The sequence below is a fragment of the Branchiostoma belcheri genome, unplaced genomic scaffold (assembly GCF_001625305.1).
Source record: "Branchiostoma belcheri isolate BF01 breed outbred unplaced genomic scaffold, Haploidv18h27 scaffold11, whole genome shotgun sequence".
Lineage (NCBI taxonomy): Eukaryota > Metazoa > Chordata > Leptocardii > Amphioxiformes > Branchiostomatidae > Branchiostoma > Branchiostoma belcheri.
Genome location: NW_017802491.1, coordinates 455,065 through 480,943, shown reverse-complemented (window position 1 = coordinate 480,943; position 25,879 = coordinate 455,065). Strand labels below are relative to the sequence as shown.

At 43.3% G+C, this 25,879-nt stretch overlaps 1 pseudogene; it reads right to left on the bottom strand.

The window, feature by feature from the left end:
- The window catches only part of LOC109483312, a 31,631-nt pseudogene extending 9,273 nt beyond the window's left edge, over positions 1 to 22,358 (bottom strand).
- Between the last annotated feature and the right edge of the window lie 3,521 nt (positions 22,359 to 25,879).

Sequence of the window (25,879 nt, the reverse complement as noted above, 5' to 3'; positions counted from 1 at the left end):
ACAGTTCTTGCTGGGGCTGTGCACTTTATTTTGTTTATCTATTTTTTGCTTGCAGTCCTTTGGAGCGGTTGGGACTGTACTAATATCATTGGTGAAGGTTCTTACCCTAAAGAAAAAACACCACTTTTTAACCTTTTCCCTGCTACCTAAAAAGTCTATAACAATTTCGAATTTGGTGCCAAAAAGCTACTTCAGTAGAGTGAAAGTTAAAGCTGTTGACTGACCTGCGATGGTAGCTGCCGTCTCCTCGGCCAGGAGCATCTCTTTCTGCTCCTCCACCTTCTCCAGTTCCCGCTGGTGTGAGCGCTTCATGTCGTCCAACATGCGCTGGTGGGAGTCCTCCAGAGAGCTCAGGGCCTGGTCACTCACGGCCTAGCAAACAAAATATTAACAATTCAAACACAAGAGTTGCTATGGCTACAATTATTATAATGTTCAGCCTAACTCTTCTCCAATTCAGGGCCTGGTCTAGCAAACAAACCAACAATTTAAGGATTCAAACACCAGAGATGCTGCAATTAGTCTAATGTTCAGCCTAAGGCTTCTCCAGTTCTGGGCCTGGCCAGGAACAGCCTAGCAAACAATCGATCTTAAAATTCAAACACAAGAGATACTGCAATCATCACTCACCCTGATGCTGTCCAGTTCTTCCTCGTACTTCTTACTGGCCTGTTCCTTGCCGGGCACGCCTGCCTGGGTGCGATGTAAGGCTCGCTCAAACTCCTCCTTCTGTCTGCGCAGCGCCTCCTCGTACTCAGCTTCTACCTGATGGATCTCCTCCTCAAGTTCCTGTACTCTGAGGGGCAGGAGAAAGGGACAGTTCTTCAAGACATGGCAGCAGAAAGTCAGGAGAAAGTGAATTTTAGACAATGTATATTTGGGCCCCTACATGTACATGCAACCACACATTGTGTTTCACTTGATTTGGTATTTGTAAAGACCAACCTTTTCCTGAGTTCCTCTGACTCCTGGTCTGTTTTGGCTGCTTCCTGGGCAAACCTCACAGCTGTCAGCATGTCGTTACGCACCTGGAACATAACAGGGAACAAGAATGCCATGACTAGATGTCTGGTTGCCATGACTAGATGTCTGGTTGCCATGACTAGATGTCTGGTTGCCATGACTAGATGTCTGGTTGCCATGACTAGATGTCTGGTTGCCATGACTAGATGCCTGGTTGCCATGACTAGATGTCTGGTTGCCATGACTAGATGTCTGGTTGCCATGATCATGACTAGTCTGGCTGCCATGGCTAGATGACAGATGGCTGTCATGACTCTGGACGGCATGACCGTATTCTGGTTGCTATGGTTACCTGTTCCAGGTCGTCCTCGTGAGCCTGCTTGGCGGCGGCGAGTTTCTCCTCCCACTCCTGCTCCAGCTCCTCCAGCCGCTCCCGCAGGACGTCCGACGATACAAACTCTGCGTCCTCGTCTGTGCTGCAGCCGACCGACGCTACCGTCTTCTGGAACGAGCGCGCAACCTGGGAACAAGATTAAAGTTGGGTTTAGGCTACACAAGTTCACTTTCTTGATTCTTTCACAGTGTAATGTAATAATCATACATCGCCAAGATGATAAAGACACTTAGGGCCTATATTAAAGGGTCTGCCTATATCTAGTCTGTCTTCATGTTGATCTTCCAACATTATCTTTCTAAAACCTTTTCAAAACCATTCCTGGAGTGTGCCATACTAAAGGAGCATCCAAATCATAGACTGTATCACCTACATGGCTGGCCGGTGAAGTTGCTGTGACTCTAACCTGCATTGATATTGAAATTTGCTGTGCCCAAGAACCACAGGACAGAGACAAATGGTGAGCTACTACCCTCGTTACGGGGAACAACAGACAATAAACCAGAGAGAGAGAGAGATGATGTAGAAGAGTACACACCTCCTCCCTGGTGGAGTCGATCTCCCGTGCCAGTGCCTCCCTCAGCCCCCGCACCTCCTCCTCATGCTGCAGCTTCAGCGTCTCGATCAGCTCCGTCAGCTGGTCAACCTCCGCGACGCTCTCCTTGTTCCTGCGCTGGAGGTCGTCTTGAGACATCTGCAGCTGCGTCTTCAGCTGGTCCAGCTCCTTCTGGTGCACGTCTCGCAGCTGGGACACCTCCTTCTTATGTCTTAGAGGGGAACAAATGGGTGTAAGACGACTCAATACTTAATACTCAATACTAATGCTAGTAAATATTAGACAAACTTTGAGGGGAAATATCTCTTTCGTCTTACTCTAAAGATGGTGACAATGAAGGATGATGACATTGATTGACATGTTTCGCCAAACAGTCAACAACATGGCATACCTGTAAGCAGTACATTATACAAATTGTTTTCAAGAAGTCTAGTCGTGATACCTGGATGCCATGTCTTGTATCTTGACTTCCTGGTCGACTGAGACCGATTTACCCTCAATCTGGATGGGACTGGTACAGGTGTCACAGTGGGTCTTCTTCATCTGGGACTGGGAAAATATAAATAACAAAATGTCACTGTCTTGAACTGTATATCAGAACTGGTGAAGATGTCACAGTGGGTCCTTTTCATCTGGGACAGGGAAATAATGAGTAAACAGAAGTGAAATGTCACTTCAGCTGTATATTAGGAATAGTGCCACATTGAGTGTCACAACAGGTCTTCCTTTTGGCACTGGTACAGTAGGTGTGGGCAAAATGTCAAGTCTTTAACTAACTGGTATGTTACATTGAACGGTACATAGCTGTACCGACTATACAGAAGCAACTGAAGTGCAGTTATACTGGCCATACAGACCAGATACAGAAGCTGGTGTGTTACACAGAAGGGCAGTTATAACGGCTAATAGAATCACATATAGAAAAATGCTTGTCCCATCCGTACCTGTCGCAGTACCTCCAGCTCCTCCTGCATCCCTGTCATCTGATTGGTGCTCTCCTCGCGCTCCTTCTGCAGCAGGCTCTCGTACTTCTCCCGCGTGTCGATGATGTTCCGTGAGTGTTCGATCGCCAGGCTCTCCAGCGTACGTGCCGACGGCGAGCGTCTCACGTCCTGGAACACCTGCCGATTGTTTGTCATACATTTTTGTTACAAACACTGTGAATGAGTATGCTGAATGCAGAATGTCCTGCAATTGTCTACAGAGTGTTCTGTTCTGGTAGAGGACAGGTGCCTTCCACAGAAAATTGAATCAAATTTAGTTACTAGTCTAAAAAATTACAGTTATAGTAGTAAGTCAAAGTTACTTTATTAAAAGCTAAAACTAACAACATTAACTAAAGTAGTGGAAATAATTGTATTGAGCTAAATATGAAGTTGAACACAATACCAGGTGATTCTAAGTCAGAGTTGGTGAGGTATGGACAGATCACCTGTTGGAATGCAGACACCTGTCGTTCCTGTTCAGTACGCAGGTACATGGACAGGTAGTCGCTCTCGGCCTGATGTACCGCCCGCTGGATTACCATGGTAACATGTCTGTGTTGTTCCGTCTCCTGTGTACCCGTTAGGTTCTGTCCCTTGGCGCTGACAGCCACCTCGTGTGCTCTCCCCAGCAGATAGCCCGACAGTTTGCTTGGTCTGGGACTGGCGTCATTTTGCTTAGACTTGGCCCCTTCTGGTTCTTTGCCTCCCAGGTGTTCGGACATTGCCTTTACCACGGCCCAATTGCACACCACATCCGTGAACTGCGACACTGACCGAAGACTGTACACGTCGCCTGACGAGTCTGGTTCCGACACTGTTCTCTCCAGTGCTGCATCAAACGCCTGCTTGAGTTTCTCGGAAACCCCCCTCACGTCCTCCTGGAGAGTTTTCTGTATGGAGGAGTACTTGGCTTCCAGCCAGCCGGCGTGTGTGTGGAACTTATATGCACTAGACTGCTTCTCCACATGGAGCTTTCTGAGATGGGAGTCTCATCCCTGTTGGAGGTTCAGGAACACCTCTGACCAGATCGTTTCTCGTCCGTAGAACTTGTGCCGCCGCTCGTTTGGTCTCCAGCGTCGCAGCGTGCTGCTGGAGGCTGGCATCCATGTCCTGAGCTGGGCCTAGAGGAGACTGACGGCGCGTTAACTACCGTGGTGTTTGCACATCGTAGGACGTCCTGGCCATGGCAGCCGCAATGGCAGACATTTTGGTGCTCTGGTAGGTTTCTAGCAGTTCAGAGAGCTGTTGTTGACTGTTTTGAACATCGGATTTGGCTGCCTGCAGCCTTTTGGCAACCTCCTTGTCAGAGATGGGTTGCTTGTTTACTCTGTGGGAGGCTGATAACATCTCCGCAGAGTATCTTCTGACAGCCCCTGCAGCCACAGACTTCACCAGGGTGAATAGATCCAACTCTGCAAACCTGTCCTGCCCGAGACAACTCTGTCAGGAACTCTGCAGTTTCTGCCTGACACTGGGACTTGGCTTCATTGTACTTCTGCAGGTCTTCTGGGGTGGAACTGCTATCCTGCAGGACATGGTCTAACACTGTGGGTACGTCTACCTGAGTTACCGCAGTTCTTCCTGACAAAACAGAAAAACTTTCACTTGGCACCTCCTCGTTCTTAAGAACTGCCTCAAGGTGTCTTATCCTCGCCAGGAGGTCCTCAAACTCGGCCAGCTGGAGCTCCTTCCCGCTTGGCACTCTTCCTTGTGGCGACTCCTCCAAGGACCTGGCCATTTCTGTAAGGATGGCAGCCTGCAGGGCTAAGGCATCTCCCTGGTTCTGTTCCTGTGGTGAAAGAGTTTGGTCAGAATCAGACAGAACGCCAGAAACCCACTGGTGGAGGGAAAGACTGGACGCTGCGTCAGGTTTGGGGACTGGTCCCACACCCTGCAGCACCTTCTCATTCTGAGTTTGGCACATGTTTTCAGCGACTTTGAGCCTTGCCAGTGTCTCACACATTTTGGACTCTACTTCTGACAGCCGCCTTTTGACACCAGCATCTTTGAGGCTATTTTGAGATCTGCAAAGAGTTTGTCCCGTCCATCGTCAAGAATTGACCAACTGTAGGCAATTCTTTGTTGCACATCCTTGTACTTCTCCACCACACCCTCCAGTGCTTTGGTCTGGTTTCTTTCTCCCTCTCCAATTCCTTGTTTAAATCCTGTATTTTGCCGCACTGCTCTTTTCGATCTCCTTTGCCTTGCTTTCTGACTGCAGTAGCTTGGCATGGTGGTCCTTCCGGCTGCCAATCTCTTTTGTCGTCTGGTCCACCAGCTTTGACGTCACCTCCTTCAGCTTAACTTCCTTCTCTTTCAGCACCTTCTCCAGATTCTTGACACGGCCGAGAAGCTTAGCTTCCTTAGAAGCAGCTGCTTCTCCTACTTCTGAGTCGGATGAGCTGGGGTTGTCAGCATCAATGGAACGTCCAGACTTTTTCTTTTCACCCTTCATCTTATCGGCAGTGTCAGCCTCTGTACCAGACCCCCATCCTTCTGCCTCCTCTGCATCCCCAGCTTCCGTTCCCACGGCGACCAACACCTTCTCCTCTACAGACATCATCTGAGCTGTCAGCTGGCCCACCTGCTTGTCCTGGGATTGCAGCGTCTTCTGTCCGTCCGACAGCTTTTCTTCAATGTCCTTCAGTTTGTCATCCAGGTCCTTTGGCACAGCAGTATCAGAAGGCTTTCTGGTCGGCTTATGACCAGATGCTCTGAGCTTCTTCTCTGCAGTATTTAGCTTCTCAGTGAGGTCGGTAACCTTCCCGGCCATGAGGTCCATCTCCTGCTTGCTATTCTCCTCTGATGTACGCAGCTCCTCCTGAAGCTGCATGTTCTGCAGCTCCAGGGCGTCATACTTGTCGTGAATGTCATTCAGCTGCCCCTGAAGATGTTTCATCCTCTTTAAGGTGCTGTCCTGTCTCTCCTTCAGCTCTGAGTTCTCCTTCCGCAGCTGGTCCGAGCCTGCAGGAGACGATGACCCTCCGTGCTCGAGCTGCTGGATGATCTCAGCCCTTTCCGTCAGCTCGCTCTCCAGCTCCTGCACTCTCTGCTGTGATGCCTGCAGTTCCCTCACCGTCTCCTCCAGTTGTGTCTGCATTCCGCTCTTGCCCTTGTCCTGCTGCAGCCTTAATCGGAGCGTCTGGATCTCCCTCTCCTGCTCCTCTACACGAGATGTCAGGCTGTTCACCTTCGACACCAGCGGCCCCTTGCCAGACCTCTCTATCTCAAGCTGCTCTGAGCGTTGCTTAATCATGACGTCAGCATCTTTAAGGCGCCTCTCGAGACTGTGGACCTGCTCAGTGATTTCCTCCTCGTCTCTCTGCTTGTCTCTCTGCACGCGTTCCATCTGGACCTTCAGCTTTTCTTCTGTCTCCTTCAGCTTTTCTTCCGTGTCCTTGATGGTCTCCTCCAGGAACTTCTTCTCGCCCTCGTACTTGTTCTGGAGACGCTTCATCCGTCTCTGCAGACGTTCCTCGTTCTGTTGCTGCTCCTTCCCAGCCTCATCCAGCCGACCCTTCAGGTCCTCGATCCTCCCCATCAGCCTCTCCACCAACCGGCTGTTCTCAGAATCCTTCTCCTTTTCCTTACTCAAGTTCTGGAGCTGTCGAATCTTCTCTGCCATCTCGTCACGGACCTTCTGTAGCTGCACCTCACTCTGGACCAGCTTTTCTTCAAGAGCTTTTACTTTCCCTTTCATGTCTTCCACCTGCTCGAGGCTGCGTTCTCGCTCCATCTCAAGGTAGCTCTGCGCCTTCTTCAGTGCCGATTCTCCAATGGTAATCTCCGAGTTCGAGATGTCCAGCTTTGTCTTGAGGCTGCGGATCTCTGCGTCCTGCTTCCTCGACGTTTCCTTCGCTTCTGTGAGCTGGTTCTTGAGTGTCTGCACCTGTATGTTGGTGAGCTCCGCCCGGGACTTGTGGTCCTCTAGCTGGGCCTGGAGCTCGGTGTTGAGGTTGCGGAGGTAGTGCCAGGACTGGTTGATGTCCTCGATCTGTGAGGAAGATGGAAGAAGATGTTGGGTCAGTGCATCTTCACGACATCTTCATCTTCCATACAGAACAAGGTAGGAGGCTCTTCTGCACATCCTACTGTACCTTCCTCATTCAGATTCCAACCAAGAAAACTTACATGTTATGTCTTACTTCTTTCCCAGGTAGGTCTTAGGGCCTATCAGTCATGAGCAACATCTCTTCTGTCCATCTTGCTCTTCAAGACTGTCTAGTCTGTCCATTCTATACTTTGTAAGTCTCTTGTATGCTGTCTCTCCATCTTTTTAATAGAGCAAACATCATGACAAAGTATTTTGTTTTTTCCTCCTTGACTTTTCGACAAGCTTTGGGTGATTTTTTTTTTCAAGGCCACAAGAGAGGAGCATTTTTCAGGCAGGAGCATCCAGTGGGGGTTTGCTACATGCTGGAGGCAGGTCATAGTTCATAGGTCACAGTGCAGCTTGCAGGATCCCCTACATGCAGGAAGGTTTACTAGATGCAGAGTAAGGCAGAACGAACGATCGATCAATCGCTCCGGGAGAACAGTCCTGGCTCGCGTATACGTACAAGCGGCAGTTGTGGGCTGGATTACAAATGCGAGTGTCAGAAGTGTGTAGTCGGCTTGAATTACACCAGTTTCGACTGGCAAGGCTCAAGAAACCATAACGTGGGCCCGAAGGGACTCTCTGGTAGTTTGGCAACATTGCGAAGGAAGTTGGTGGGATGTTTTGCACATTGCAAACATCACGAAGAGCAACTGGCAAGAATTACTGGGCATGCACAGACAGATTTATAGAAAGCGGCGGTTCACAAACACAACTTAGTAGTAAGGACCAAATGCATCGGAGGATTTCATGCAAAACAAATTTAGATGAAAAGCAAGGCAACATTTCATGCAAATATGCACAGTAAGCAGCACACAAGAATTGTTCACACAAGGGACTTGGTTCTTGTTCTTCTTTAGTCTAAAGTCACTCTGGCTACACAAAGCAACACAACAAAACACCCCAACACTGTGCAACAAAATCAATGTTAACACAGACTTACAAAACATTTGCAACAAACACAGAAATCACAACACAAGAACATGCAGACTTACCTGTGTCATCATCAAAATACACATTTTAGGTTTCAGGTGTAATACAAAAAAATCAAGCAACAGTTACTGGATACATTCAGTCACTGATGTAAGGTAGTGGAGGCTATCCAAAACATCTGACTTTTAGAATTTATCCATTTGTCTGATTTAATTTTATTGTGCAATGCTCTACCTGGATGTCTAACATCATGAATGCAATGTTTCATGCACTTTTTTAAAAATCTCCACAAAATAAATCTTCACTTTGTCATTTCTTTTGAAACTGGACAATTTTGTACAATGCCAAAGTTATGCTAGAGATTCTGCAAAATTTTCAATGCGGAAAAAAAATCAACTGTTTGATTTCTCAAAGTTCTGCTGGCAATCCTGATGTGCATAAATGTATGTTCATGTACATGTACTTGTGTTCAAGTGTTCAACTTCAATTTGTATTCTACTTGTTTCCATGTACATGTAAGTGTTTAACTTCATTTTGTATCTACTTGTTTCCATGTACGTGACTGTTAAACTTCATTTTGTATCTACTTGTTTCCATGTACGTGACTGTTTAACTTCATTTTGTATTTACTTGTTTCCATGTAAGTTCATTTTATATCCAGTAAATTTGAAGGCAAAGTCGTAGAAGACCTTATGAAAGTGGCTGTGCTTTTGGCTGTGTCTAGAGATGTGTGTACTCCTGTAGACAGTACCGTACCTGTGTGAGGTACGTGGACTGTTCACTCTCCATCTCCACGTACGACTGCAGGTGTTCCCGTCGTGTCGCTGCCAGCTGCATCTTCAGCTCCACGTTCTCCTCGTGAACATTCACCAGGTCCTGCTGGGTCTTCTCCAGCTTGGCCTTCAGGGACTCCACCTGACAACACAAGACATGCACAGTTTAGCTTACAACACAACTCGCAACATCACAACTCGCAACAAACTCACAACACAAGACATTCACCAGATCTTGCTGGGTTTTATCTAGCTTGGCCTTCAGAGACTCAACCGAAAAACACATAAAATAAACACAGGTACATGTAAGCTAGAACATGGACATTCATCACGTCCTGCTACAAGTAGGTCTTCTCAAGCTTGGCTTCCAGGGAAAACCTGAAAACACATACATGTAAAATTAACACAGGTTAGCTCCAAATTTAGATTTAAACTGCATGATTGTGATACACGGCTTTCAATTTACACACAAAAAAGTTAAAACTGTGTGTAAAACACGTGGGAAGGTAAGTTAACTGAGATGTGGTAAGTCTTGGCACCTCTGTCTCCAGCAGGTCCACCAGTGTGCTGTCAGTCTGCGCCTGTCGTCTCTCCTTCTCTTCCTTCAGTCTCTCGATCTCCGCCAGTCGCTGCTTCTCCTCGTCCTTCTTCTTCTGCGCGGCCTCCTGTTTCCTGCCGTCTGTCTCCACGACAGCTGGCTCTACAGGCTGGCTGGTGGGGACAGGACCCGTGGCAACCCTGGGAGCGGGGAGGGGAAATACAACATAAGCATTCAGTTAACGTATTTCTCAAAATGTTTGTGGTGGTTTTATTTTTGGGGGATTTCATGGTGTTCTCTTAAAATAACATTGTGCTTTGCACTACTAATAAGGTAGCCCATATGGTTCAATAAGTAAAGTTTTTCAACTCGAGTTGTGCAATCTAAAAATTTGGGTAAGTCCAATTTTTTGTGTTGGAAATTACAGTATAAACTTGCTTAAAAAAAACAGTTGCTCGAGCGACTGGATATGATTTTGGAAACGGTTAGACCTTTCAGGTAGCATCCACTACCTTTGGCCAGTGACACTGGAGACTTGTCATAAAGGCAGGTTTATAAGCACAAAGTATTAGCTAGAATGGATCCTATTCTTCACTGACATTGCTTCATAATGACTTCTACCATCACAGATGATCTTTGAAAACATCACACTGACCTGCGTGGTTCTGTGACAAGCGGTGTTTTGCTGGCCGACGGTCTCCTCAGCATGTCGTCAGACGATCGCTGCTCGTGGACACTGTCCCTGTTCCGCTGGCGGTACTGGTCTCGGATCACGGAGATGTCCATGGTTTTAGGGCGCTCCTCACGTGTACGCTTCCGCCCAGGGTGCTGCCAACCAGATTTCTGGGAAACGAAACAACTCTGTTGACACTCAAATATACATGCAGGAAACAACGCAGTGTCACAGTCACAGCCTATTTCAGAGACCTTGTACTGAGGAAAGAAAAGTCTGCAACATGCTTGTTGTACATGTACATGTAATTTGGTTTACCTATAAGTTATAACCTTGCTGTGCGCATACATTATATACATGTACAAATGTACTCATGTGTCCATTTTTAAACAAATATGAGCTCAATGTTAGTGTGAGTTTATCTTACAAAATATTAGTTTTATAAGGAGCATCCATTACCGGTAATGACTATACACCTTAGAATTATTCTAAATAATACTTCGCGTACATGTATTGCACTATTATGCATCAGTCTGTAAATGGCAATTTTGGACAGTTCTACATGTACATTCAGTTTAAGTTTATTCACTTGAACTGACACTATACTGTACATGTAAGCAATGCATGTAAATATTGGAATAAATTGAATGGAGAATCACACACCCAGGCAAATTAAAAAATCAGAAAAGGATGGTGTAGGGTTTCCCGAAGCATTAGAAAATTGCTCAAAACATACATTTTGTACACTTAGAGCTGTCAAATGGCATAAATCATAGTAACTGGTTCATAATCAGCACATCCTAATCACAGCCTGTGTCAATCACATCAATGAGAAGCACAAGTAAAAAGTTGGACAACAATGTGTGTGTGTCAGAAGAATTGGTGTGAAGAAACAAGGAAAAGAACACTGGCTTCTTTTGTTACAGAGATATTTTTACACATGTAGAATATAAACCTTGTCCCAGTTGCATAACCCCAAAACCAATACAAATTCAGTTACAAAGCTAGCAGACTGAAGGTTAAATTCAAACTTTAATAGTCTGATGATTTTGGAAGTCTATTCTACATTTCAACCAAGACATTTCACATCATTCTCTAGACAAATTCAAATTTTCAGGGAATTTTCCAAACAGAAGAGACCAGTGATACCAACAAAACAAACATCTCTGTGCCCACAGAAACAGGACAGCTGGGTTCAGAACCACACGGAAATCTGAAATGCAACCAAAGAATCAGGTGGGAGAACACAAAAAACCATCAGTACACCTTGAAGAAGTGAGAAGCACGAGAAGAGAGGGAAGAAAAGAAGCGTGAGAAGAGGACCACAGACAGCGAGAGCACGGCAGTCCAACCTTTGCTTCGCCCCCTGGCGGTTTATCCCCGTATAGCATCTGCTCGGTGTCAGGGAGGAACGCCCTCCTTCTGTGCACCTCGCGTCTTTCTGGGCTCATCTGGAGATGGAGCCATGCAAGAGTCAGTTCCTTAAACCCACCGCAGGACATTAGAGAAGACGTCTTCATGCTTGTTAAGACGGTTACGGTACACCTCATATTTAAGGGTTTGCAAAGAGCAAGCGATTAGAGTTTTAAGCAATGGATTAATGAGTTTTAACATTGCTTTGGGGACTTTTGTATAAGCAAGCCATGCAAGAGTTAGTTTTCAAACCTACCACAAGATGTTAGGCTTAGACAAGATGTTTTCATGCTTGTTATAAGATGTTTATGGTAAAGTTTTAAGTAAGAAACGAGTGTCTTTCTCTTGGCTTATCTTTAGGTGGAGCCATGCAAGATTTCAGTAGTCAAATACACTGAGTTTTAAGGCTAGCCCCAGGGCTAGGGACACACTAGCAGTGCATATCTTTGTACTTTTTACAGATCCTATTACAAACATCAGCTAATTAAAACTGTAAGCAAGTTGTTAAATATTTTCTTCTGTGCTCAAGTAAAGGCAAAGCCATGCAAGAAGAAGGGCTGAGTTGGAATTGAACTGTTAAAACTTTCTTTCTGCCAAGAGTCAAGCAACAGTCATAACTAAAGCCCATTGAAAATGGTTAGTCAAGACATTAATGATACAGACTAAGTAAATTCTTGAACTCACAAGTCAACAGAGAAAGTCTACTTTCAGTCTCATTTTTCACCCCTCTGTTCAAGTGGGTTAGTCTAAATGGTCCTAACACTGAAAGGGTTATCACTGCCAGTGAAGCTTAACCATTTATTTGTAGGGGATTACAAAATGTATATAGCTACTTGCAGTAGGTGAGAAATATTTTAGAATGCCTAAAGACTGTTCTGTGCTGGAAGTGGGAAACAAGAGCAGATGTCACAGGTGAAAGGTCAAGGTTCAAGGATGAGGCGAAGCTGCAGTCCTGATTACCCACATCATGTCATTTGTGATTCAGATCTGTTGCAACGCTTCTATGTCATTTTTTTTGTTAGAGCAAAGATGATGTTATAAAGAGCACCTAAGGGGCACACAATGTTAAATATTCAACAATGGAAGACTGTGATATTGGATTGTTCCATTATCCCTATGAGAGGGGTGTCCTACCTCCTGTTCTTCCCTCCGAGGCGGAGGTTTGGCGTCCTTGGTGATGTCGGGAGACGGGGGGCGTAGGCTGGCTGGCATGACCTTCCGGATTGCCTCAATCCAGTTCCGTCGGATCCCTGATGTCATGGCTGACAAGTTGTACACACCCGAGTGGGTCTGAGCACAGGAAGGAGAGGAACATCAATCAATCAATCATTAATAATATAGCCAGATCTCTTATGCCATCGTCAACACTCTCTCTCTTAAGTCTTGAAAAATTACGAGCTAAAAAAACAATATGAGGTATATAATTTACAAAAATTAGCCAATGTCATTGTGTTTACTAATAGCTATAATCCGTACATTATCAAAGAATTCAAATGCAATACCTTGACGAGGAAGCCGTAGTTTCTCTGGGAGGTTTTCTCTGACACCTCGTAACACGTGTCAAGGTCGATGGCACCATCATATGTGCCAGCCTGTAGAGAAGGCGGGAGGGGGGCAGACACAGGGAAAGGTCAAACATTGGATTCACATTCGTGGTCTGAATGAACAAATGAATGGTATACCGTATAGTGACAAGAAGATACAAAATGAACCCCATTATTCAAACAGTGTCACTGACACTTTCGAGTTGTCCTAGAAAGGTCACAATTGTCATTCAATAATACAAGAAATGTATGTGCAACTGTCCTGTACACCAGACTTGGAGGATTAGAAAAAAAGGTCAAACACACACTCTGACTGCAATGCAAAGGTTGCTACAACAGTTCTTGTTGAGGACAATTTCTAGGAGCTACTGTTGTATAAAATGTTGATATCTTATTAAAAAAACCTTTACCTCTTCAGCCTTGGCATCCTTGTAGTAGTGCAGGGCATGTCCAGACAACACAAACCAGTGTTTGGTCCACTCCTGACAATACACACAGTAAATCAAGAAAATACAAGTTACAACCACTTAGTCTATATTTTATCTAATCTGGATAACAAATCCCACTGACAAAGGTACAATGTACATGTAAGTAATACAATTTTTTTCAAAGTTAGACAGAGATCCTTTCCCCCTTCTGCAATTTCATCATACCAGGCCTCATTCTTTTACCTTACATGTAGCAGTGCCAAATTGTGGTGTTTTTATTTATATGTATTTTGCTTTTCGGTAACCTCAAAACTGTGTAAACTACAGGTGAGTACATTATATTTCAGCTAGAGAAATCCCTCACAGAGTTTTATATGGAAGTGAGTAAGTGAGGGGTTCAGTGACCTCCCAACATGATTTTACCAGCTGGTCTGTGGAAACAGATGTTTTGCTTATCAGGTAAGAAGACTGCTAAGGAAGACAGGCTATTAAAAGAACCACCTGATGCTCAGGCATTAGTAGTGAGCTCATGTTATTCTATGCCATCTGGGGGGGGGGGTTACAATCTTGGTAAGGCCACACTGATCTATTTCCTTATTTCGCAGACATTTTAGTAAACAATTAGCAAAGCCACATTCAAGATACATGTAACAACAGATGGCTAGGAGGAAACATTATTTTGCTTCTGACTAATATTCCCTCAAGGAAAAAGAGTACCAACTGGAAGTATTATGTATAATACATGTACAGACTTTCCTCTTAATATCTCCAAGGTATACAATCTGACATTATAAATCCAAGAACAAATTAAACTGGTGTGGCCTTTCAGTAACACCTGGTACTTCAGCCTTTCAGAGTGATATTTTGAGAATCTAAAAATGTCACAATAAGTTAAGGATATTCATGTATTAAGTAGCATTCTGGAGTTGTATATACAAATATAGATAAAGAAAGCCTGCAGAAGTTCTAAAAATATGACTTGTGTGAACAAGAGAGCTGACATTATAAAAGGACCTTCTTGGTAAAGATAAAATTAAAACTGACCTTTTCTGTTGAACCTTGCACATTCAGCCAGCCTTTCTTCAAGTTCAAAAGCTCCGGCTGAAACAACAACATGGGTTATTAAATTTCGATAAACACAACTGACATGAAAATTAATTGAGACTCAAAACGAAGCTATCACTTTCATGTCGATTGAGAGCTATACCCCGAGACAACCCGAGACTGCCACAAAGACACAAGATGTAGAACTGTAAAATAAAAACATTTTGATTTGTGTTAGAAATCTCTCAAAATGATTGAAAAATGAGTTCCTGTATTTTTTTTCACATTGACATTTCTTGGTGATCTGCAAATAATCGTAATTTATTATAAGTTGGTTACCTAGGAATTACATGTACATTGTAGTGACCTGGCCTGCAAAAATGGCTTAAAATACTGTTACTGTACATTGGCAAGCCATTTCAAGATAATTGTAAGACTACTATAATACTTACATGAACTATTTTAGATGTAGAAATCCAATATTACAATTTGTACTACCTTGTAAAGTCGTTGCTAGACATCTAGTTCTAAACACATGCTCTCCTATCTATTGTGGAACAACAAACATGTATAAATAAATAATTTGTCTTTTGCCACAATAAACAAAAACAAATCCAGGACAGACTGTCTACATGTTTAAGTGTTGAGTTGCCATCTGTGCACCTTGCAGAAAACAGTCTGGCAAACCTTACCTCTTCCTCCTCCACTCCCTCACTATTGACAGATTCTGTCATTGCACCAAAGTGGAGAACACAGAAACTGTCCCTATCAAACCCAGCAAACCACAGACACCCTCCCCCAGCCACGAGTCAGGGCTCACCACATGTACATATATCATAACCTGTCAGCTCAAAATAGACTCTGAATTCAGGGCATCTGCACTTTATAATGCTTCATGTTGGGCATAAATGTGTCTGCAATGTGACCTGACCCACCCCTTGGAAATGTGGTACTGTCCAGCTGCTATCACACTGTCAACTCGGGTTGGATGGTACCATTGTGCAAAGGGGGGTTAATAAGTTACATTATGCTGGTGGATTTATTACCATATTTTTAGAATGTCCTTGACTAATCATGTAGAACACACTAATATTTATAGCAACAAAGTTGAGCATTTTTAATATAAGATGATGCCAAAATTATCAATGGCTACAAGTGCACCTGAATTGGTTGTGTAAAACATTTCCTTCAAAAGGGGATAAGTTTGAACCACTTTTACCCGGTATGTCCTGTATACCAGTGTTTTAACTAGCCTGAATTTTTTTTCATCATCTCAATTTTGCTTATCATATATCATCATAATATATGATACTAAGTGCTAAAGCAAAATTTTGAAATCTTGACTCCTTGAAACATTATTTCCTTCATTTTGAGGGGTAAATTCTGCTGATAGTCTAAGCTTAGTTCAATGACATCTCTTTCCACATCTTAACACAATTTTTGTCTAACAGATGACAAATTGGGCAAATTTTTTTGTCTGTCATGAGCGTCAAAATTCTGTCACATGATGGAAAGAGGGATGCTGGCTAGAACACTGAACAGTACATAAATCCTACATGTACCTGTGCTGTCCCCCTCCCCATCCCCTGATGTAACCTGACTCCTGACAGACATTAGTGTAGGTCAATGCTGGATATGGACAACTTCCATTTGAACTGATGACTGGACAAACACAGCCCTTCCCCTGCAGGCCGGTGTGGGTACATTCCTGCCCACAGCACACAGCACTGTTTGGGAACGGGCAGGGTTACAAAACACTGCTTCAGGCCACACCAACTCAGCTCCTTGGTTCTCAAGTACATGTATTTTTAATTCAAGAGTCAGCAAATGGACAACACAAAACCTACAAAGTTCTAGCTATATGCAGAAGTCCTGGTGGTGGAAGAAGATGCCAGTGTACTCTTGTCTTGAATTCTCAAGTATTTTCAATTCAAGATTTAGCAAATGGACAACACAAAACCTGAGAGCTGGGAGGACAACCTGACTCAGATTATATTCTCTTCATCTGAAACTGTGTACAGATCTCAGGGAGTGAAATTACATGACATGATTCAGATGTTTCTCTCAGCCTTCTGTTTTCATGTTGTCCTTTTGCTTGTGTGTTTTCTAAAAATATGTCTGAGAACCATTAAGGGCTTGAATAAGTGTGACCTTAGCATAAGATTTCTCACCAGATTCTCACCAAAATATGTATCTGAAAACTATATAATATATAGGGTTTATAAGACAATCATGGACTTACCGAGATGTTGTCGGTATATCGCACTTCCGGCCCGAGAGACCGTGCTCTACGCTGGGCAGCCTGCATGGCGGCGTTACGACGTCGCATCGATGGAGGCTCCTGGGCGAAAACGCGGAGATAAAACTTGAGTTTTTGGTGGCTGCACAGCATCTATGGCGGCTAATTATGAACTACTGAAGTACAAGGAGTCTACTTGTTACAGCTACACTTTCCAGCAGGGCTAACTCCACATGTTGTCCTTCTTATGACATAAAAAGAATCCATCTCACTCAACCACACAATACTCCAATACATAAATAAAACAAGATTGATAGCAAACCTAGCGGCAGTGTATCGAACAAGTGTGCAATTATAGATAATGACTGAATGTCTCTTTTGACAAATGTACAGTTCCATATCTGATTTGTGATGTCAAAACTGTAGGAAATCAAAATCAATCATGTGTCAGAAAATGTCTATCTAGGCATTCATGTATCTCACACTTCTGCTCTTCTTACACAACTGTTACAGTTATACAGCCTTCATCGTGTCCAACTTGATGCAACGGTTCCATCAACAATCGTCTATCAGTATTACTAGATGTAGTATTAGCCTTGCCTGTAACATACGTCTGACTCCCTTATTCAAACCCTATGAAACCAAAACCCTATCCCGACATACATCCATGTCTGCACAGGCAAAATCCTACACTTTTCCTTTTTGCATTTTTTTTCCCCTTTTTTTTTTGTAGTATACCAGAAACAACAAAAAATACTTTCATTTGCAATAACCTTGCCAAGAAAGAATCAACCATACCAAACACCCATCTTCCAACACTTTCAGACTGGTACAAACAAATACCAGTACAACTTCTTCACAGACAGATCTTGTCCCATCTTAACCTTCTCCCTGCTGGACTAGTGGTGGCCTTTTGACTCAAAATTTGTCTTGGTTATATACATGAATGGGGTTAGCCAGCAGGAATAAGGTAAATAGGCTTCTGTAACATAAAATAATACCAATTCAAATGACCTGCCGACTGCTACCCTTCTCCTTACCAAGACAAAATCAGCCATAGCCAGCTCAGCTACAAATGTTCTCTCAGACTGGTACAAATAACATACTGAATTCAAACCTTCCCAACAGAAACCTCAGACCTTGTCCCACTAGGTTTGTACAAAAGACATTACCCTTTCAAACAGCCTGCAGACTGCTGCTGTCCCTTTTCCCAACATGACTAACAGCCACGGCCGACTCTGCTTCAAACACTGAGAACCTTCTCTGATCTTTTCCCACTTGGCTCCTGCGATTGTCTGTGTGTGCAGGCTAGCTCCCTGGTGCCATGTGGCCCTCAGCTGCGAACTTTACACAAAGGAAACTCAACTCCTCTCAGTCAACAAAACATGACTGTGAAGTCATCGTTTAAGGAGCCTTCAGGGCCGGGGATTCGATCAAACATGCCAGAGTTCTGAGGGGGTGAAACCTGAAGTTTTCTTTGCTCAAAGCCTTGAAGGGGCTCGAGTTTCAAAGACTTGAGACGTGCCACTGTCCTCTTTTGTGCAGGGCTTCCTGTTGGGTCCTGGACTCCTGGCACAGTTGTTCTTATAGTGAATGACAACAGCTTTTGGTAGTGCTATGTAAGGGAGTTAAACATACTGCATGGTGGTCACTTATATGAAAAGTTTATTTTCTTTATTCCAACCACATCAACATGACAATTTTTACCAGGTCCTATAGTTTACACCATCTGCAAACTTCATCACTAGTCCTCACGAGGGGTTTTTGCCTGCTATTCCTCAGGTCTGGAGACTTTGAGGAACTCCCAAGAGAGCGTTTCTTGTTCGTTTAGGCAACTAGAGATGGCATACCTCACACCCTTACCCATACAGTTTTGTGATCCAGCCCCACTGACAAGAACAGCAGCACTATGCCAAAACTCATATCAATTGGGAACCACAGAACACGCACATACAGACAGACACGCAAACACACCAAAAACAATACTTCTCTCCCTTGAAGTAACAACTGAAGTGTAACAGTTGTATAATGCAACTGCTTTGCTTACATCCTTTAAGCTTGCAACATCCAATGCAGAATTCAAATACTGCCATCTGTGTTCCAACTGGACTTAGCTGTCCTTGCAGTTCTTCCCTGTGACTGTTTACATAAAGGGGATACAAACCACGGCCACTTCCCCTCAGGCCATGTCAACAGTGGTCTGAAATGACCTTCAAGACTCTAAACAAACTTTCAAGGACATCATCTAAGACTTATCTTGAAAGTTTATCTGTGTTGATAGAAGTCATCATGCAGCAAGTTTAAACTGTAATTCATCTCCAGTCTTTGTCAAATGTTGACAAAGATTGAAGTTGTACAGTCAAAAAGTCCAATTTCTTGTGTTGAAAATTACGGTTTATACTTGCTGTTAATAACTTAAGTCTTCCTTAATAGATTCTAAGACATTAAAAAAGGTACAGTACCTCTCTACTCTCTTTCCTGCCTCTTCTCTCACTCCTTCCTTCCCGTGTTTGCTCCCTCGGCCAATCTGGCTCGAGAGCCTCCAGCTGGTCATAGAGTCTTAAGATTGGCTTGGGTTTCTCTCCAAGAAGTTTCTCAAAGTCTTCCACCCCAAGACTCTTTGGTCGCTGCTTGTCGGGGGAAGAGGCTGCACTGTCCGGTTTTTTCTCCACAACAGGTGGTTCTGACACTGGCTCCTGAGGCACCTCAGATCCTGATTCTGAGGACTCCCCCTCCTCAGAAGACGATTCTTCTTCTTCCTCTTCTTCCGGGTCTTGAGAAGTTGCTCCGGGTTCCGACGGGAAGTCCACCGAGTCGTAGCGCTTGGCCTTTGGCACGTCTGCGAGTTTTGAGTACGGGTCACTGGGCGTTCTTCTACGCGCGTCCCTGATATCAGAGCTGCTGAACATTTCATACATGGTCCCTGCTTTTCTCTCCTCCTCACCCGAGTCCTCGCTAGGGGTTTTCCCCTGCTGTTCCTCCGGACTCTGAGACTTCGAGGTCCCTCTTGAGGAACCCCCAAGAGAGCCTTTCTTGTCCATCTGCTTGGAAGACATTGTGTTGTACCTTTCCAGGTTCGTTTCTTTCCGCTGACCCTTGAGGTCACCGTTAACGTTCTTCGAGTCCTTGTCCGCTTTCTGAGGCAGTATGGTCGGAGACTGAGCGTCCTTCTGTGAACTCACGGTTGTCGGGGACAACGGCTCGCGCTGCATCCCTACCTCCGAGTCCTTCTCCTTCTCAGGTTGCCCCGGGATGTCCTGTATCCATGGAAACGACGGAATTTTTTGTACAGTGGGAAAAGTTCGACTGACGACGATGACCTTGGTCGGTTGTCGAGGCCTGGCCTTTGGAGAGCGGACAGGAACAAAGACAAACGTGCAAGGAGCTAAGCTAAGCTACGCAGCTGCTGATCTAGCAATGATCTAGCAACACTGCTAGGAGATGGGCTAAGGAGCTAGCGCTACCGGTAGTCAGTAGTAACGTTACAGTCCATAAGACAAAAACAAAAGTGATCAGTTTTGAAAATTTACCCTTTGAATGCATGTACAATGGCCAAGGCATTAATTCCATTGTTTGATTGTAGGCTGATAGGTTGTTATTTTGCTTACTTTTTTTGAAACGGATAACTTAATGAGTTATGAATGGATTTTCGTTCTTTTTTGTCTGGTCCAACAGTTTTTGCCAAGGAGGGAAATGACTGATGTGGGATCCAAGAATGTTTGAAAAGGTTTTCAAGATACTGATGCCTGTGTCAAAGTTTGCACTTTCAAATTGTTTACAGCATTTATCAGCAAGAAAAACAACCAAAACACAGAAAAAAAATCAACAGAACTAGCTCAATAGCCAATCTTCCATGCAACATGCTGTAACATAATTAGTTCACATCGATCTACATTTGTTAGTCATCAGATTTATCATAAATCAGCGAAACATCAGAAAAACAGAAAAAACTAATTAGTTAAAGACATACAATGGGTTGATTGGAATTAAAAGAGCAAGAAAGGAAGCAAGCAAAGCTGCAGTCCAGTCCTGATGATTTCATAAACTACAAGTTCACACTGTGGAGTTTCCAAGCATTTTTGACATAATCTGAATGTTTGACCAGCTAAACTTACTTTGCCAACCACATCTGGAGGGAAAGCAACAGGTGCTTTACTGAGCAGTTATCAATTCTATCATTCAGAATAAAGAATGACTTATGATATGCAGCAAGCTTGTGGCAAATTTAGGCCTGGGTTGCAAACATAGGAAACTGCAGGAGAAACCATGAAAGTGTTAATCTTGACTCATCTGCCAGAATTCATCTCATTTCTGACTTTTATCTTTACTTCAATTAACCCTCAGCACACTGGAGGAGTGTTTAGCCACCAATTCTTGATTGGTGAGGCAGCAGAAGGGTTAAAATAACCACATTTAGGAAATTCTTAAACGACAACTTGCAGATCAGAAGTTCAACGTTGCAAACAGCCAAAAGAAATACTGCTTTGAAATTCTGATTCAGAAGGAATTTTGGGCTTTGATAAGACGACTCTGTGGCAGATAAGATGGATTGTGGATAAGTTACATGTACATTGTATTTATAGAGAAGAAAAAAATGCAAGAAATAAAAGAGAGCAGCTTACTGAAAACAAAGGGGGGACAGGAGTACAATGGAAACAGAATATAGACAAGACAGATGTGTTAGTGTGTAGGATACAGTTGTAGATGAAAACGTAGAAAAAACATGGAAAATAATAACTGTTCCAGTTGAAAAAAAAATAACACAGAAGAATAATTAAACTGAACAATTGTACATTACAACATTGTAAATGTGATCGTAATATGATTTCCTTTCCGACATAAAAAAGTGTAAATTTGACCCAATGGTAGATTTTTACAATACAATGTAAAACTACAATCTTTTGTTTCCAACAACTTAGATCTTTGAAACTACCTTTAAAAAATTGATTTCTGACAGACCAACTACAGTAATTTTTTTCTTCCTTTCTAAGATTTGGAGGAACAGGTTTTTTTTCAGCTTACTTTCTGGTTTTCCTTGTTTTCCTCGTCGCTGGATTTGTCCTGTCCAGTCGGTGTGGGGCTGCCCTCCTGTGGCCGCTCTGAGTCCGGGCTGTCCGCCTTCCGGCTAGGGATGGTGAAGTTTCGCTTGTTCTTCATCTTCTTGTTGCGAGGGTAGATGACCAGGACCTCAAACCACCTACAAGGAACAGAGCAGCCGTTTCAACATTTTCTATTTATCTCTTTTCCTTGAAAGTTCATCAGATTCTGTGTTGGTAGATGGAAATTTAAACTGTCTTGACAAAGACTGGAGTTGTACAGTTAAATTTCAAGACTAGCCCAATATCTGGTCTTAGAAATTACAGTTTAAATTTCCTCACATTTATCTTTTTAGTTCCTTTTTAAGATTTTTCACATTTTTCTGAAGATTGACACAATTTTTAAAGCTGTGAACCTGGAGACTGGACTGTAAGGAGTAGGGGACCATCCTGGTGCAAATGGATCAAACCTTACAGTTTGATCTTACACAACTTGTAGAAAATTTAAACTTGACACAATAAAGCAGGTAGTAAGTGAGTGAATGAGGCAGCTCATCTCTTATGCAAAACAAAGAAGACAAAAGAAGAGCCCGCACCTGTCAATGTCAAACTTGTTGTCTGTGGAGACATAGTCGACGCTGTCGGGGGTCACAATGGCGAGGCAGTTCTCCTTCCCAGTCCTCCCCTGGCCGTCGTACACCTCCGTGCACTGGTTCATGTTGATGGTGCCCTGTGGGATCGTGCTCGGCTGTGGAAACACAAGAAAGCAAAAAATTTAAATGCAAAACTCAAAATCAAAGGTAACATTAACAAGAAGCCATAGGCGACAATTCTCCGTGAAGTATTATATATTGCAACAAAAAGAAGTAGCCATTGGCGACAATTCTCTGTGAAGTGTGATAAATCGAACAAAGAAAAATTGTTTAAACGCGCGTCGGCTCAGTCATCTTAAGACGCAACAACCAATCAGAGATGCGAGATGCCTACACGTGACGCGGGAAGGGCGCGCGATGCCCGAAATATTTTTGCGTCAATATTCAGCGCCGTGATTCAAGAGATTAATACCCGGAAACAATTTTTTTCTTGTTTTGAACGCATTAACATGCATTTACGCTAATCTAGTATGATTCAGGGTTACTTTTTTTTAACCTGCCATGGCCAGATTATCTAAAGATGTGTGTATTGTGTGTACAATCTATAGAAAGAGAAATGTACATCAGGTCCGATCATCCGATTTTCACGTTTCGGTTTTTTGGACTCGGTTCATGAAGGTATTTTGGTTTGGCTCCTGGAATGTGCGAAAAAAATGACTCCCGGGACTGTCTACAGGGAACACTCGCACATTCGCGGTGTATCAGGACAGCGCGACTGGTCGTCATTAGCGCAGTAACAGTTGCATAAACGGACGAAACCATTTCAAAGAAATGGGGATGTTTCGAAAATAAGCATTTACTCCAATATCAAAACAGCTACGGTAAAAATAAAAAGACGTGCATCATCCCGGACATAATGCAACACCACATGCGAAATTACACAGAAATGCGACGTACGGAAGAATGCGTTTTGGCTGCGAACATCTTCCAAAAACCTTGGCATCTCTTAACCATGGGCAAAAACATCTGGAACCACTTATAAAAACCACCCCGTATCTGCATGAACTTTTTTGAACCCCACTGCTATTCCAAACAACGCGTTTTTCTGGACCATTCCAATTCGCCTCGTAATTCTAGGGGTGCGTCTGCGATATTACATTGACCGCGAAAGCAGCAACGGCAAAAATACACATTCGTGCATCAACACGGGCATGCCCGCAGACGGCGTATAAAATTTCGTGCCGATTACACAAAGAGAACCCAGTGTTTTGACTGCGAACATGAAAAATCAGCCGATTACAACACTCCGTCCGGAGGTCCTGACCTCCTTCACGGAGTAACAAAGCAAACACATAATGATTTGTCTCACAGGCCCCCTCATACATTGGGTCAACAGGTGCTGGATACATGTACATGTACTGTCCTGTCCATGGTAGCAGTGCCACCTGGGAGATTCAAACAGTACTGCAAGCACCAAGAAACTCTATGGTAAACCTTGACCTTCACAAAATACTGCTGTCTAACCCTATATCCAATACAAATCTGGCGCCAAATGGCTACCTTAACATTTTGCTATAGGGTAATAAGACTAACAGTAAGACGAACCTCATCATATCATAAAAATTCCTTCCTCAAGGCAACATGAAAGTTATAAATTATCTTAATATTAATATACTATTCATTTGTAAACCATCCCAAGAACATGCATGTTGCCACCTTATTGCTGGCAATAAAAATGCAAATGTGCTCTAGATCATGTACATGTACCTACAACTATGCATGATTCCAGTGCGCCAAAATTAGCTTGATTAGCATCAAAATATTGACATTTAACAGGAGCCTGTCAGATCCCAGCGAAGCACCAAAACAGCTCCTGCATATGTCAGTCTGTACATCTCACCAGAAATAGGTTTCTAATTAGAGGGAGAAGAACTGTCAATATTTACTCTGATTTCTCTGTGGGCTAATCTGAGTTGATATGACCTCTACTAGAAAAAATGGCAGGAATTTTGTACCCTTTTTATCCCACTGAGACTGCTGTGACAGAAAGGAAACAGTACAGTAGGTTCAGATTTGCTTTTTCATGTTTCCCCAATTGAGTTAACATCCAAAACCTATACAAAACACTGGTCCATATTGTAGCTGGGGGAGTAAGAACATCTAAGTGATGCGTTGGAGCAAATGTGTTTGTTTAACCTTCTCCTTGCTGCATAATCACAGAACCAATACACATTTGGTGCTGAATGACTAGCTTAGATGCTAAAGGTTACAACATTCTGTCCTGCAAGTATACCAATAACATTTGAGAAGACTGTTGCTCAAGATAAGTCTTGAAAGGTAGGGTTGAAAACCAAAATACTGTTTTCCCCCAGGCTTTTCTGTAATTTAGCATGACCTGTTGGAAATGAGAAGAATTTTCCCCAGTCCCATCTTACAGTGAGCTATAATCTTGGAGACGTCCCACTCTCCAACCGTGAAAGCCTTCAGAAATAACCAAGAACGGCTACAGGACCCACAGAAGGTCAACCTGACTTAGGTTGTGTCTTAAAAAGTGGGTAAGGAATTTTGAAAGGTCTCGAAAAGTCGGCCTGTGTCAGCATTCCAGCTCCTTACATGGACACAGTCGAACTGGGGTCACGGGAACTTCTTAAGACTTCTGCTGGCTCCTGAACTATGGTCTTACAAGGAACTAGGGAGCGCTTGGCTAATGTCTTAAACATGGACACAAAATTACATATAGGTACTGCTGACTCCAGGATCAATGTAAGACAAGGCCAACATTTTAATGTGATTTACTTATGACTGAAATACTGCTCACTAATATAATAATTCTTAAGTCTAATATTTTTTAAGAGTTTGTTTCAATTTGATATAATAAAAAGACGAATGGCATGTGTGGCCAACAAAACAGTACCAATCAGTGAAGGTTGGAGGGTAGGTATAAATGTACTCCTGCATATGACCTTGCCAAGGTGCTTCTTCACCTTGTAAACATGTATTTCCTTAAAACACTGACAAGAAGCAAGACCCTCAGGTTCCCAGATACGACAGCTTAGCGGGTGAGACAGAAACACAGGAAGGGCAAAAGTTGAGCAGACAAAACTGCTATAAACAGTCTCGGTTTGCATCCTGAACCAACCTTCTCAACATGTCAGCTCAAAGTCAAAGTCATGTAGTACACCTGAAAAGGCTGAATAACTGGAAGCACGGAAATGAAAAAAAAGTCATTCTGTCATCTCTCCAACTATTTATCTTCAAACTTACCTAACACAAACCACTGTTTTTTCAATCTTCTAGTTTTTTCAATCTTTTCATCTTCTTCAATGGGGAACATCTAGTCCTAGCCTGCAATACACACTGACCTGCTAGAGGTCTCTCTTAACTGCATCCCACCTGTAACTTAGTGTAAGGGACTACCCTGTGTATGTAGTTCATCAACTTTAGTATTTCAGACCCTTTGAAACTAGAAACAAACTATTATATGAACTTCATCTACATTATATCAATGCCCAAGTGCATGATATGAATAAATACTTCTTAAATGAAAAAATAAATTCAATTAACCATCTAATTAATCGGGTAACTTACCAATCAATCAACCCATCAACCAACCAACCAACCACAATCAGCCATTGAATAAACAATCATTTAATCAATGACTTCTTGCCAA